This window comes from Octopus sinensis, linkage group LG1 (genome assembly GCF_006345805.1).
Source record: "Octopus sinensis linkage group LG1, ASM634580v1, whole genome shotgun sequence".
In the NCBI taxonomy this organism is placed as follows: Eukaryota; Metazoa; Mollusca; class Cephalopoda; order Octopoda; family Octopodidae; genus Octopus; species Octopus sinensis.
The window spans coordinates 50,143,025-50,158,391 of record NC_042997.1 but is presented as its reverse complement, the minus strand read 5'-3'; positions in this window follow the sequence as shown (position 1 = coordinate 50,158,391).

Genomic DNA, 15,367 nt, shown 5'->3' with positions numbered 1-15,367 from the left:
ATTCAATGGTAAAATCTTTTAAAACATTGTACTGAGAACTCCTTAATAAATCACAGGTACAATTTCTTCGGTAAATGCTCACTGAAAGTTAGAAACAGCCCCATAAACAGCCTTACAGTTTTATCGTTACTTACAGTTTTCCGTCGACGAGATGGTAAATTTTTCAGCAATGACTAGGTATATTTTGTTCAATGGGGCCATAAAACATTGTGAACGAGTTTCTTAAGGATGATTGATGGAAAGTATGCATAATATACAGAACCTGGAACCAAAATAGAACGCTCGTCTCTTTTATAGACTGGTTGGAGACTGGGAAAAAAAGAATCGAAAAATTAAAGACAATGAAGTCAGTGCTCGATTATGCCGAATGATATGCAATGAGTTACTTATGTACTTGTAAAAGAAATTCATATTTAGATTTTCCACTCAGTACATTAGATAAATTCCGGTTATGAGCTCTTTTCAAGATGTCTCCAAGTTTATTCTATGGAACTTACGTCTATAAATCACTTGAACATATTATGCTATTATATATTTGCCTTGTTTTTAGACGTTCCTTGAAGTATAGCAAAATATTATGGATAATTAGAGTTCTTTCCAAACCGTTTTACTTCTGTCTTTATCTGCTAAAAGCAGTTAAAAACATTTCCTGTGAGAACTACAAACTATTGATAAGATGACTTCACTTTTTCTCGCAACTGAAAGGGAACATATTTTTGGCTTTGTACTGAATTTTGTACACCATTTCACATCATTTCAATTAAGAACTGAAGGACTGTGTTTGTGCGTGTGTCCGCCATATCATCTTCTTTCTATCTTTCTTAGACTTATTGCGACTTTCCGTCTCCCTTCAATTCTCTGTAAATGCATTTCTTTCTGCTTCACTGTCATTCCTTTTTCCTTTTCTACATTTCTCAAAGGTTAAGAGTGCGCGTGAGAGTTAATATAAAGAACAAAAACTTGATATAAAGAACAATCTTAAATAAGGGGGTGCGTGCGTTTCATCATATAATATATAAAAAAATAAAATAAAACATATGCATATATATAAACATGTATGTACGTACCTACCTCTACATGTACATATACACGCATATATGAGTACAGGACATATATATATATATATATATATATATATATATATATATATATTATTTGTTTATTTGTTTATTTTTCACCTTACTTGGAGCCTGCGATTCGCGTCGATTTGGAGTCTATTGAGTGCAGTACAATCGGTGTAGTGTTTGTACGCATGTGCAGCCTTGAGATTCGTTGTATATTCAGTCGGCGGCCATTTGCGATTGTACACACAACTGGAATATAGATCCGTGTTTACTTTAGGACATTTCCTCTAGCTGGTTAACGATGCATGCGAGAAGGGGATCGAACCACTACCACCTAGCTATGCGATCAGCAGATCAGCCTCGCTTCGGGCTATTGCTATCCTTCGAACGGAAAAGCCAGTTTGAAGTGACAACAAACATTACTTATATATATATATATATATATGAATTTATATATGTGTGTTTGTGTGTGTGTGTGTGTGTGTGTGTGTGTGTGTGTGTGTGTGTGTGTGTGTGTGTGTGTGTGTGTGTGTGTGTGTGTGTGTGTATGTGTGTGTGTGTGTGTGCGCGCGCGCGCTGTAATATGACATAGGTGAGTATTTTACTGGTGACTGATAATAGAGTTATTCCTCTTCAGTTATTATAGTTTGATGCATCAGCTTTCTATGGTAATTTCACGAGTCCTTTTTTTCCAACTGTTCAGTATTTCCTCATTGATTCTGATATCTTGTAAATTTTGTGGGGAAAATAATTTATAATGTTTTGATTTCTGCTTTAAGCACAAACTCCATCTAATCCTGATGATTTGTCATTTTTTAATTTGCGAAAAGCTTTTACGGCTTCGTTTACCCTGATCTCTCCATCTCTCCAGTTTTTATTTCCAAGTCCTTATCTGCTTCTTTTATTTCGGTAGAGATTATGGGTCTTGGGCGATTAAGGATAGTTTGGAAGTGGTTCTTCCATCGTTCTAGCTTGGCTTTTTCATCAATTATTTTTATTCCATCTGCACCTTGTACAGGTAGATCATAGTATCTTCCTTGGTCTCCACTACGCAGTCTTTTCATTAATTGTACAGTGATCTTAAATTTATACGTTTGACAAATTCAGCTTCTTCAGCTAATTGGTTTGTTTCTACGTTTGTCATTCCGCAGATTTCTTTACTGCCTTATCCTCATTCTTATATTCCATCATATACTTTTCTATATGTTTGGTTGATTATCAATCACCAGTAAAATATTCACTCATATCATATTATACAGCACATCACAGCAGCCGTAGACCAATTACTTCGCCATGAACAAGTTGGATTCAGGAAAGGAAAATCATGTATCGACAATATTTTTGTAATTCACCAAATACTCGAACAATCTCATGAATGGAACTCATCTTTGTGCATGCTGCTTGTTGACTTTGAAAAAGCTTTCAATAGCCTTCTCTGAGTGACACTTTGGAAAATTCTCAGACACTATGGTTTTCCACACAAATTAGTCAAGATGATTCGCTTATGGTACGAAAACTTCGAATGTCAAGTTATACACAACAACGGACTGACAGATCCATTCAAAATCAAAACCGGAGTAAAACAAGGATGCGTGTTATCACCAATCTTATTTTCATTGACAGTGAATTGGTTGATGCAAAGAACGACAGAAGAATATATAAACAAGGTATAGAATGGAACTCAACTCACCCAGAAGATTTAGATTGTGCAGACGACATTTGTTTGTTCTCATACACGCCTCAACAGTTATAAGACAAATCTGAAAGATGTAGTCAAATAGTCAACACCATAGGTTTCAAAAGAAACGAGAAGAAAACGTACAGTCTTTGTAAAAATATGACAGATGCTTACCATGTGACTTTGAACGACAAACCCATCGTTAATATTGACGAATTTAACTACCGAGACACCAAAATAAACTATAGATGGAGACTGCATTCATGAAATAAATACAAGAAGTAGCAAACATTCTGTTTGTTAAACTGAATATGGAAATCATCACTACTCAGCAAGAGCACCTAAACGATTGTAAACGATTGTAAGGCGGCGAGCTGGCAGAAACGTTAGCACGCCGGGTGAAATGCTTATTTCGTCTGCCGTTACGTTCTGAGTTCAAATTCCGCCGAGGTCGACTTTGCCTTTCATCCTTTCGGGGTCGATAAATTAAGTACCAATTACGCACTGGGGTCGATGTAATCGACTTAGTCCGTTTGTCTGTTCTTGCTTGCCCCCTCTGTGTTTAGCCCCTTGAGGGTAGTAAAGAAATAGATTGTAAACGATTTTACAAACGCAATATTACTTAACATCCTCCTCTATGGATCTGAATGTTGGAAAACAACCAAAAGTATCGAAAAGAAATTGGAGGTATTTCAAAATAGAGGTTTACGAAAAATTTTGGAAGTCTACTGGCCAAATATGATCTCGACTAGCCAACTGAACACCAAGGCTAACGTGAAACTGATAAGAGAAACTATTGAAGCAAGGAGATGGAAACGGTTGGGTCGAGTTTGTTGCTATAAACCGAACTCAATTGTTAGGATCGCTTTGCAATGGGTTCCACAAGGTAAAAGATGTGGCCGACCAAAAGAAACGTAACGGAAAACAATAACAACAGATCTTAAAAACAGAGGTTTGACAATGGAACAAGCTGTTAAGGACGCTTTCAGTGTTGGAAGGTGGAATGATCTTGCTGTCGCCTCAAGTGCTACAAGGCACAATGATAACCGAATGAATGAATGAATGAATGAATGAATCTATATCTATCCGTGTGTGTGTGTGTGTGTGTGTGTGTGTGTGTGTGTGTGTGTGTGTTGTGTGTGTGTGTGTGTGCGTGTGTGTGTGTGTGTGTATCAGCCTCGTTCTTCCACCCCTCAGAAATGAAAGGACTGGAAAGAAGTAATAATGAGTAATGCTAAACATGGTTAAAATTAATTTATAATTCGATCAGCAGTAACTATAAATGTATGTATCCTTACAAGAAGAGAAATCTCTCCAGTTTATTATTAAGCACTATTTAGGATTTTGTACAACGTATAAAACATGGTGCTAACAGCTGACAGAGAAATAAACAGAGTACTCCAACCTCACCGCTTTAGTCCTTTAATAGAAGACCGAAAATAAATAAAGAAATAAAGTTAAATAAATAGAGAGGGGATTGAGTAAAGATCGCGGAGCGAAGAGAGAGGAATGCAATTTATTTAGCAACACTGCTACGACGAGAAGTGATATAAACCACAGCTGAATATGGCTTACATAAAAGTATAACAAACCCCAACATCGTGATTATTTATATAAATGGAATTTCATGTTAATTCTGCTTTCAGAAAAAAAAATGCTTCGCCAGTTTAGAAATATACTGACATTCTGAGGTTTGGTATTTATTCATAGAATTCTGGAAGTGAAAATTAAATAACATAACATAAGACGAAATAAAATAAATCAGAATATAAGTGAAGAAGGAAATATAGTGAAAGTACAAACAGAGATTGTCTGAAAGAAAAACAACACAGCTTTTGTTTTCTTTATCTATATTTCTTATTGATTTTTTGCTTCTTTTTTTTTTGTTCGCGATTCATATAAATAGAATGCATTATCAATGTTCCACAACGGCAATGTTAATATTTAAAATACACACACACACACACACACACACACACACATATATATATATATATATAAATATATATATTTAAAGTATTTTATATACATATGTCCTACTTTGGACAAGTGTCTTCTACTATAGCCTCGGGCCGACCAAAGCCTTGTGAGTGGATTTGGTAGACGGAAACTGAAAGAAGTCCGTCGTATATATGTATATATATGTGTGTGTGCGTGTGTGTTTGTGTGTCTGTGTTTGTCCCCCTAGCATTGCTTGACAACCGATGCTGGTGTGTTTATGTCCCCGTCACTTAGCGGTTCGGCAAAAGAGACCGATAGAATAAGTACTGGGCTTACAAAGAATAAGTCCTGGGGTCGAGTTGCTCGACTAAAGGCGGTGCTCCAGTATGGCCGCAGTCAACTGACTGAAACAAGTAAAAGAGTAAAAGAGAAGGAGACACACATATATATATTTAAAGTATGAATGTTTTATGTATACATATATGTGTATGTATGTATGTATGTATGTATGTATGTATGTATGCATGTATGCATGTATGCATGCATGTATGCATGGATGGATGGATGGATGGATGGATGGATGGATGGATGCTTGAATGTATGCACTTACCGATGTGCCAAAATGCACGAGCAAAAGCTATCATGCGAATTAGGGATCGATTTTGCCATCCCTGTTAAACTCCCTATAAAGCATTCTTTAATGTAGGATAAATACGGATTCGCGTTATATAACGTCGTGCGACATACAGTTGAAATGAAAAGAAAACAAGTTATTCATAACAACAAATACTTCGTCATGCACCTCTCAATAATCAATGACTCGCAAGCCATATTCATCAGATGGAAAATATCGATGTTTCCATTTGACGAATGTGGTTCGTGATTGATTGGCTGTTGAAACGTGCGTACTGAAATATCCAAAATATATCCAGTTTCGGTGTTTTCGTCCCCGTAACTTGGCGGTTGGACAAAGAGACAGATAGAATAAGTACCACCTCTAAAAAATTAAAATAAATTTTAAAAAATTAAGAACTGGGGTCGATTCATTAGTCTAAGAATTCAAGGCGGTGCTCCGGCATGGTCGCAATCAAATGATTGTAACAAGGAGAAGAGATAAAAGAGATATCTGTCTAATAATCTGTCTATCTATCTCACTTTCTCTCTCTCTCTCTCTCTCTCTATATATATATATATATATATATATATATATATATACGAGGGACGTTCAATAAGTAATGCCTCTGACCCACTTGCAGTTGTTTGATCTAGCTGAAATTTTTCATGTGCAATTATTTATATCTCTATAGAGTAAGTGGCAAATTACAGCTCTGAATTAATTGTGGTTTCTGATGTACAGGTGTTTGAACCGAGTCCAGTGTGAAATGGAGCCTGTTGAGTGTCGAGCAGTGATCCGGTTTTTGTATTTGAAAGGACGCACACCACGGGAGACTTTTGATGAAATGAAAGTAACTTATGGTGATGATGCCCCATCATATATAACCTTTTAAAACGCTGGCATCGTGAATTCAAACATGGTCGGAACTCTGTGGAAACAGCTCCCAGATCTGGTCGCCCCCTTCTGCCATTGATAAGGCATCTGTCCGTCAAGTTGAGGCTGTCATTTTGGAAGATTGACGCATAATTATTCGTCAATTAGCCCATGAGGTCAAGATTAGTACCGGGTCTGTGGAAACTATCATTCATGACCATTTGCATATGCAAAAGGTGTCTGAAAGATGGATTCCCAGGTTGCTCACGCCTTTCCAGAAGCAAGAACGCGTCGAGTGCTCGAGGGTGAATTTGGAGATGTGCCAAGAAGATGAGTCAAACTTTTTCAAAAGACTGATTACACAGGATGAAACCTGGGTCCATCACGATGATCCAGAGGCCAAATCCCAGTCAATGCAGTGGAAGCACCGTGACTCACCCCCTCCAAAGAAGGCAAGGGTGCATGCTCACAGTCTTCTGGGACCAGGACGGAGTAGTGATGACAGATTTCCTGGCAAAGGGTACCACAATTACAGGAGCCTATTATGCTTCACTTTTGATGAAATTAAGAGAAGTTATCAAAATGAAGAGGCGGGGCAAGATCAGCAAAGGCATCCTCCTCCTGCAGGACAACGCTCCGGTCCACAACTCGCTTGTCGCCAGATCAGAAGCACAGGCGTATGGCTATGAACTCCTCCCCATCCCCCCTACTTTCCTGACCTTGCACCCTCTGATTTTCACCTCTTCCCAATCATGAAGTTGTTTTTGAAAGGAAAGCGTTTCCCAGATGATGCAGCCTTGATTTCTGAAGTCACGTTGAGGTTGGAGGACCAAGCTGGGTTCTTCTACAAAAACGGTCTCCAGAGCCGCATCAAATGATGGGAGAAATGCGTAACTCTTGGTGGTTCCTATGTAGAAAAAGACTAATAACTGTGCCAAGTTTCGTTGCTCTACTGCTATGGGAAGTGGGTCAGGGGCATTACTTATTGAATGCCCCTCGTGTATATATATATATATATATATATATATATATATATATATATATATATAAGAAGCCATCTTATCATGGCTAACCACATTGGAGAGGGGGTGTTACTGTAGCTTTATAGCCCCAAGAAATCGTCGTCTCTAGCTGGCTTTAGACACAATATCAGTTCCCTTGGAGTATTTGCAAAGGGAGGCCATCTCTTCCTCGCAAGCCTGAGTGATACGCTCGAACTAGTTTCAGGATTTTTGTCCCTCGTCAACGAGCGGTAACCACCAGGTCGCGATGAAAGTGAAGGCTGCTTTGCAAATATATATAAGTTTTTCTAGTGGCGTCTCCCACTGATGTCGAAAAACTAACAGTAAGCATAATTAAATCTCAGAATGAGATTGAAACAGTAATCGCTCGATAATGTAAAGTATAGAAGCCATCTTATCATGGCTAACCACATTGGGGAGGGGGTGTTACTGTAGCTTTATAGCCCCAAGAGATCGTCGTCTCTAGCTGGCTTTAGACACAATATCAATGCCCTTGGAGTATTTGCAAAGGGAGACCATCCCTTCCTCGCAAGCCTGAGTGATATCTCGAACTAGTTTCGGGATTAGTTTTTCGACATCAGTGGCAGACGCCACTAGAAAAACTTATATATATTTGCAAAGCAGCCTTCACTTTCATCACGACCTGGTGGTTACCGCCCGTTGACGAGGGGCAAAAATCCCGAAACTAGTTCGAGCGTATCACTCAGGCTTGCGAGGAAGGGATGGCCTCCCTTTGCAAATACTTCAAGGGCACTGATATTGTGTCTAAAGCCAGCTAGAGACGACGATCTCTTGGGGCTATAAAGCTACAGTAACACCCCCTCCCCAATGTGGTTAGCCATGATAAGATGGCTTCTATACTTTACATTATCGAGCGATTACTGTTTCAATCTCATTCTGAGATTTAATTATGCTATATATATATATATATATATATATATATATATATATCAAATGTGAGAATAAAAATTCTTTTCGAAAAAAAATATATTTTCTCGAAAAAACATTTTATCAATGGCCAACATATTATAAAATACCTTTAAAGGTTAAATTTATAAACAATTCATAAATGAGGGCAAAGGAAAAAATTTCTAATGCCAAATATGCCAAAAAATTGGACATATTGTCCATTAACCATATAATTTTTTTCACAATACGCACGCTACTCGAAAAAAGGTCGACAGAAATTTCTAAAAAATTCCATTATTACCATATCGGACCGATTTCAGGGTTAGCTTATAACAGCCCTCCCTTCGTCAGTGTTACATGGAAAAAATATATGGTTAATGGACAATATGTCCAATTTTTCGGCATATTTGGCATTAGAAATTTTTTCCTTTGCCCTCATTTATGAATTATATATATATATAATATATATATATATATATATATATATATATATATATATATAAATGTGACCTCGTGAGTACCGCTGGCGATTTTTTTCCTCTGTCTTCCCTTCTCGGGATCTTTCCTTCTCCTATGTTTCCGACGAAGAGCTCCGCTCGAAACGTTAAGCCCTCCTTCTTCCCTTCTTTCCTGAGCGTCCAATAATACTTTATTTGTTCCACGTCCTCGCGTTGTTGTGTTTTTTTTTGTGTTTTCTTGTTTGGATTAACTTCATATATATATATATATACAGTGGTTGGACAAGAAAAGGGAAACATCTAGCGTCATAGCATCATAATTTTGAAATATCTATAAAACCGTCAAAGGCTTGCTTATTTTTGTGATTTTGATTTATTATTAGTGTTGCTTAATATGTTTTGCTAAAATTGATATTTCTTTTCAGATATAAGAAAAAGTAATTAAAATTCATTAAAATGACAGATCTATCGGACTTTCAAAGAGCTGAAATTGTTGGTGCTCGTATGGCAGGCGCTAGCGCTACGAAAACAGCCGGAATGTTTGGTGTATCAAGAAGTGCTGTCTCGAAAGTAATGACAGCATTTAAGAAAGAGGGAAAAACCTCCTCGTGAAACAAGACTCCAGACGAAAGCCAAAACTTTCAGATAGAGACCTTCGGACTCTTACACGAATTGTTAGAAAGGATCACAAAAATACAGCTCCCTAAAATTACTGCAGAGCTTAATGACCACATCGAGAACCAAGTTTCCACAAAACCGTTCGTCGGGAGCTGCACAAAGCCGGATTTCACGGAGGACTGTAATCAGAAAACCACTACTTTCAAAAGTAAACGTTACAAAGCATTTAGAATGGAGTAAAAACCTACAGAATTGGTCCCTAGAGCAGTGGAGGAATGTTATTTTCTAAGACAAGTCATCCTTTACCTTATTTCCGACCACCGAGCGAGTATACCTGTGGAGACAGCCAAAAGAAGCAGTTGACCCAGACTGCCTTCTTCCAACTATTAAACATGGAGGAGGATCTGTAATGATCTTGGGGTATGTATCGTGGAAATCCACCGATCCAATGGTTTCCCTACACAGACTACTTAAGCATTTTATCTGATCAAATTCATCCTATGTTTGCGGAAGTGTTTCCGGAGGGAAACGCAATCTTTCAGAATGATAATGCACCAATTCACACAGCTGAAGTTGTTATTGAATGGCACGAGGAACATTCTAGCTGAGAATCTTATCTGGCCACCACAGTCCCCAGATCTCAGTATTATTGAACATTTATGGTGCATTTTAGAAAAACAAGTAAGGAGTCCATACCCTCCACCATCATTACTACAAGAACTGAAGAATATGATAACTGACGAATGGACAAAAGTTCGTTTGGAAACAATTCAAACTTTGCATGAGTCCAAACCTCGTAGAATTCAAGCCGTAATTACTACCGAAGGCGGTCCTACCCCATATTAAGATAAATTTGTTAAAAATTTTAAGATGTTTCTATAATTTTTTCCACTCCCTATATATATATATATATATATATATATAGTGTGTGTGTGTATATATATATAGAGAGAGATCAAAGCGAAGAACGATGTAAATAAATGTATTATAAAATATGTATCTGCAAATCTCCGTTCTCCTGATCTTCTTTAATGTCGTTTCATATATATAATATATATATATATAAATATAAATATATGTACATATATATATATATATATATATATGTGTGTGTGTATGTGTGTGTGTGTGTGTGTCTGTATATATATATATATATAATATATATATATATATATATATATATATGTAATGGCATTAATGAAGATCAGGAGAACGGAGATTGCACATACATATTTTATAATACAGTTATTTACATCGTTCTTCGCTTGGACTTACGCACGTTTAGGCTGCAAATCGCTGCACCCTGCTAAGTGTGCATCTTGGAGCTAATTGTCGGTGCAGCTTCTTCAGGGTCCGTTTTTTACTGCTGTTTGAAGATCATCTGAAGGAAACTATGAGATTGACCAAATGGTAGTCCATTATGAGCAGTTGGTGTTACTATAAATAGTCGTATTTCCTCGTGACCTGAAGATTACCTCCCTCAGTTAAGTATTTATTACTGAGTTTGGTCTTAAAAGTAGGTCAAGGTTTCTTTTGGCTTCCTTAGTATTATTTTCTAGCTTACCAGTGTACTAATTTAGAAGAGAATTCTCATGTTTTCTTTCGAGGTATTCAATTATATTTTTGGCATCGTTTCTTTTCTTTTTTAGTTTCAGCTCAGAGCTGCGGCCATGCTGTCGCACCACCGTTATTATTTTTTTTTTCTAATTATAGGTTTGTGATTTTATTGTTACATTGTATTTAATTAGATATCTTGCTTATCTTTAATATTATTAAATGTAAACTCGCTCATCAAATCTTTTTTAAAAATTAATGTAATTTTATTTATAGAGGTTTTCACTTAATCAGGTTTATTTGTTTTTGCAATATACTTAATTCTAATTCTTGTAATTAGTGTAATGTATTTACTTAAACTTCTTAAAAGTATATTTAGACACATGAACACATCTTAAACCCTAAAGAAGCTGCACCAACAATTAGCACCAAGATGCACACTTAACAGTGCAACGACTTGCAGCCAAAACGTGCGTAGGTCCAAGCGAAGAACGATGTAATTAACCGTATAACGAAATATGGATATGCAAATCTCCCATAAGTACCAAAATAAAATTTGGGATTTATGAAGGGTCAACGTTGGGAACAAAAACATGACAGTGGAGACATACAAGGAAACCGAAAGAAAACAAACATGGAGGGTCGTCAGACCAGAACGAGGGGAAAATAGCGAACACTGGAGAAATGTTTTCTTTGACAAGAGAATAGATAGAAGGGAGGGATAGGATACGTCCAGTCTTTAGAACAGCCCTGAAAGAAAAGAAAAATGATCGCATGAGGAAACGAAAAATGGACGATAGTCACGTGTGAGCAACGAGAGAGAGTAAAGGAGAAAGAGGGAGAGAGTGAGAAAAAGACAGATAGAAAGTGGTGAAGAGGGGAAAAAAAGGGAATTTGAGATTGAACTCATTTGTTTCACATTACGTATATCGATTAAACTGGATTTTCCAAATAGCGAATAAAAACTTGAAATGAAAACATGGAAATAGAGAGTGAGAGACAGCGTAGATGAAAACAGAGTACTCTGCAGTGAATGCAACGGATTTCTAAATTTGCGAAAAATTGGAGTTCAAAAATTCAATAAAGAGCTCAAAAATCGAGATTATAGGAAATTTCTTGGTACATGAATTTATGAAAAAATTTCTTGACGGTCAAGCCTTTAATAAAAGCTTTCTTTTAGTACTATTAGTAACTGTTATATACCTAATTAATTAGCAGCTTTCTCCATTATAATATAGAAACCTGTTCGTCCGGTCACATGACTTTATTCATTAAAATTTATTAAAACTCGGAGTAAAGATGGTTTGCCAACATAACATGGCAGTCCTGGTTTAGGACGAATGTTGCTGTAGTGTCCAGCTGGTTGTACGATCCGATCTATGTCCTTATATTTTCGAACAGGGGATTCGTCCTAAACCAGGACTGCCATGTAATGTTAGCAAACAATCTTTATTCCAAAGTACTGTTGCTGAATATCTCTCGTTGTGAGATTTTAAAATAGTAATTTATTAAAACTTGCTATAGCTTTCGGCGCCATGTTTTGCTTTCATTTTGTTTAAAACTTTGTCGTCGTAATAATAGACAGCTGTTACCCAGAAAATGATGGTTCCCAAATAGGCGTAGGAGTGGCTGTGTGGTAAGTAGCTTGCTTACTAACCACATGGTTCCGGGTTCATTCCCACTGCGTGGCTCCTTGGGCAAGTGTCTTCTACTATAGCTTCGGGCCAACCAAAGCCTTGTGAGTGGATTTGGTAGACGGGAACTGAAAGAAGCCCGTCCTATATATGTATATATATATATATATATATATATATATATATATATATATATATATATATATATATAAATGTATGTATGTTTGTGTGTCTGTGTTTGTACCCCCAACATCGCTAGACAACCGATGCTGTTGTGTTTACGTCCCCGTAACTTAGCAGTTCGGCAAAAGATACCGATAGAATAAGTACTAGGCTTACAAAGAATAAGTCCTGGGGTCGATTTCCTTGACTAAAAGGCGGTGCTCCAGCATGGCCACAGTCAAATGCCAGAAAGAAGTAAAAGAGTAAATACGTAGCATTTTCCATAAATTTTCCTGGAATAAATAAATCTCAAAATTGTATTCAACGTGAAAAAATTACATTAATATACCAAATTTGAAGATTTGTCATTTAATTTCAAAACTTATGACAGCAACAGGAAAGAACTCTTCTGTCTGTCTCTGTTTATTTACGCTGTTTATTCTTATTGTAAACGTCCCCCTCTCTACCACTTTCTGTATATGTATATCGCTCACACAGTGTGATTTTACGTGTGTGTGTGTTTGTCTGTCTGTCTGTCTTTCTCTGCGTGTGTGAGCGTGCGTGTGTGTGAGCGTGCGTGTGTGTGAGCGTGCGTGTGTGTGAGCGTGCGTGTGTGTGAGCGTGCGTGTGTGTGAGCGTGCGTGTGTGTGTGTGTGTGTATCACAGTGTGTGTGTGCGCATGTGTGTAAGGAATGTCATGAGGGCGACAGAGTCGAAAGACCCTCACAGTAGCGAGCTCAGGAGTCTCCCGAATAGAGCAGGAATAGATAGGCAAACAGGAGCTTCCGTCGCACGTATCTGGAGGCATCCGAGCATAAGATGCTTCGATTGGATGATAAGCGCACAAGAACCTCTGTCGCACAGACTCAGGAGACACTTAAACCTTCTTTTTCGCTTCCGCACTCTCCTTTTACAAATGCTATCGTTCTATATAACGTTTGTTAATCCAATATATACAGATTAAGAGCAGCTTTTTGCCTTCTTTCTTTCTTTAACATCACTCCAGTTTTTTCTTAATCTTTTCCCCATACTTCTTCTTGTCCTCTGTACTCCTCGTTGTCTCCTACCATATCTACGTAACACTATCTTATTTTAACACCCTATTTTAAAACTTTTTCTCTAAATATTTCTTATTCTCAATCCTTTTATCTAAAAGCCCATTCATCCATTAAAGCTTTGAACCTAAAACACTCCTCGTTTTGACAACATTCTAAACAACTGGAAACGATTATAATTAGTATAGGAATTCAGTCAGGTGAAAAAGAGTAAAAATGCTTCTCGACGTTTTACCGCTTTAAGTTACTTAGTTTAAATTTCACCGAGGCCGACATTGCCTGTCATCCTTTCGGAAGAAAGAAATAAAGTACCAGCCAAGTACTGAGGCCGGCGGGTTACGGGGAACATCATTCACTCAAAATTGCCAACCCTGTGTCGTTATTATTATTATGATTATTCGTTCTGAGTTCATATTCTGCCGAGATCGACTTTATCTTCCGCTCTTTCGAGATCGATAAATTAAGTACTCGATGTGATCGACTCATCTTCTACCCACACATTTCAGCCATTAAATGATCATTAATATTATTATTGTTGGTGGAGGTGTTATTTTTCATATTCTACTTCTATGTATCTTTACGATTCTTGTCTGTCCCTACAGCTACACCTTTTTCTCACTGTCCTGCATATAAATCAGTTATAACTATCTATCTATCTCTCTATACATACATACATACATACACACACACACACACACACACACACACACATATATATATATATATATATATAATATATATATATTATATATATATATATATGTATATATATATATATATATTTATATATATATATATATATATATATATATATAAATGTATGTATATATATATATTGTACTACATATATACGTGTCATATTGTACAGCCATTCAATCGCATTATGCTTTGGCATTGATCATATATGGTCAAACTGTGGCACAGCTGTAATATTTTGTTTGCTTATCTTTTTAATCTATTCAGTATTTGGTCGTTATAAATTTTTCTTGGCATACTTTCAAGTAACAGTAGCTGTCCTAATTTAGTCGGTAGAAAAATTGATTGCGGGCGCTAAAACTTGTTTGTACACGGTTAAAGATTTACGTTCAAGGACGTATGGAGAAAAAATAACATGTCTCTTAGTATTAGTTCGATTTTAAAAAGTTGTATATAAATGTTGCTTTCATTTTTTTAATCGATCACCAAGAAGATTTGAGTAAAATATAACAGTACTTAAAATATTCAGAAGGGCGTTGAAAAACCGGGATAACGATGCCGATTGAATTCATTCCTAGTTGAGGCGTTTCATTTCAATTCTCATAGGCTTAGTTGTGTAGATGTGAAGCTTGCTTTAAAGCAACGTTCCTTCGGGTCCAGTTCCATTTCGCGATAACTTGCACAAGTGTCATCTACATTCCCCTGTGAATGAGTTTGGTAAGCAGAAACAGTCTGGAACACTGTCGTATATATATATATATATATATATATATATATATATATATATATATATATATTATAGAAATTTAAAATTTACTAGTCTCTCTAAATAGAACACGGCAGCGTTCCCGGAAAATAATAGTTATCGCCATACTAATATAGCATTCTTATAAAAATAAGAATAAAGCTGTCCGCTTATTAGCTCCATGAGGCCATCGCCTTAAGTTAGCTATTTGATACACAAAACTGTATCCATATAACCTTCGAACAAGGGAGGTCATATTTTATATATATATATATATATATATTATATAAAAGGGCTAGTAAATAAATTACTTTGCCGCATACTGAACTCATTAGAAATAGC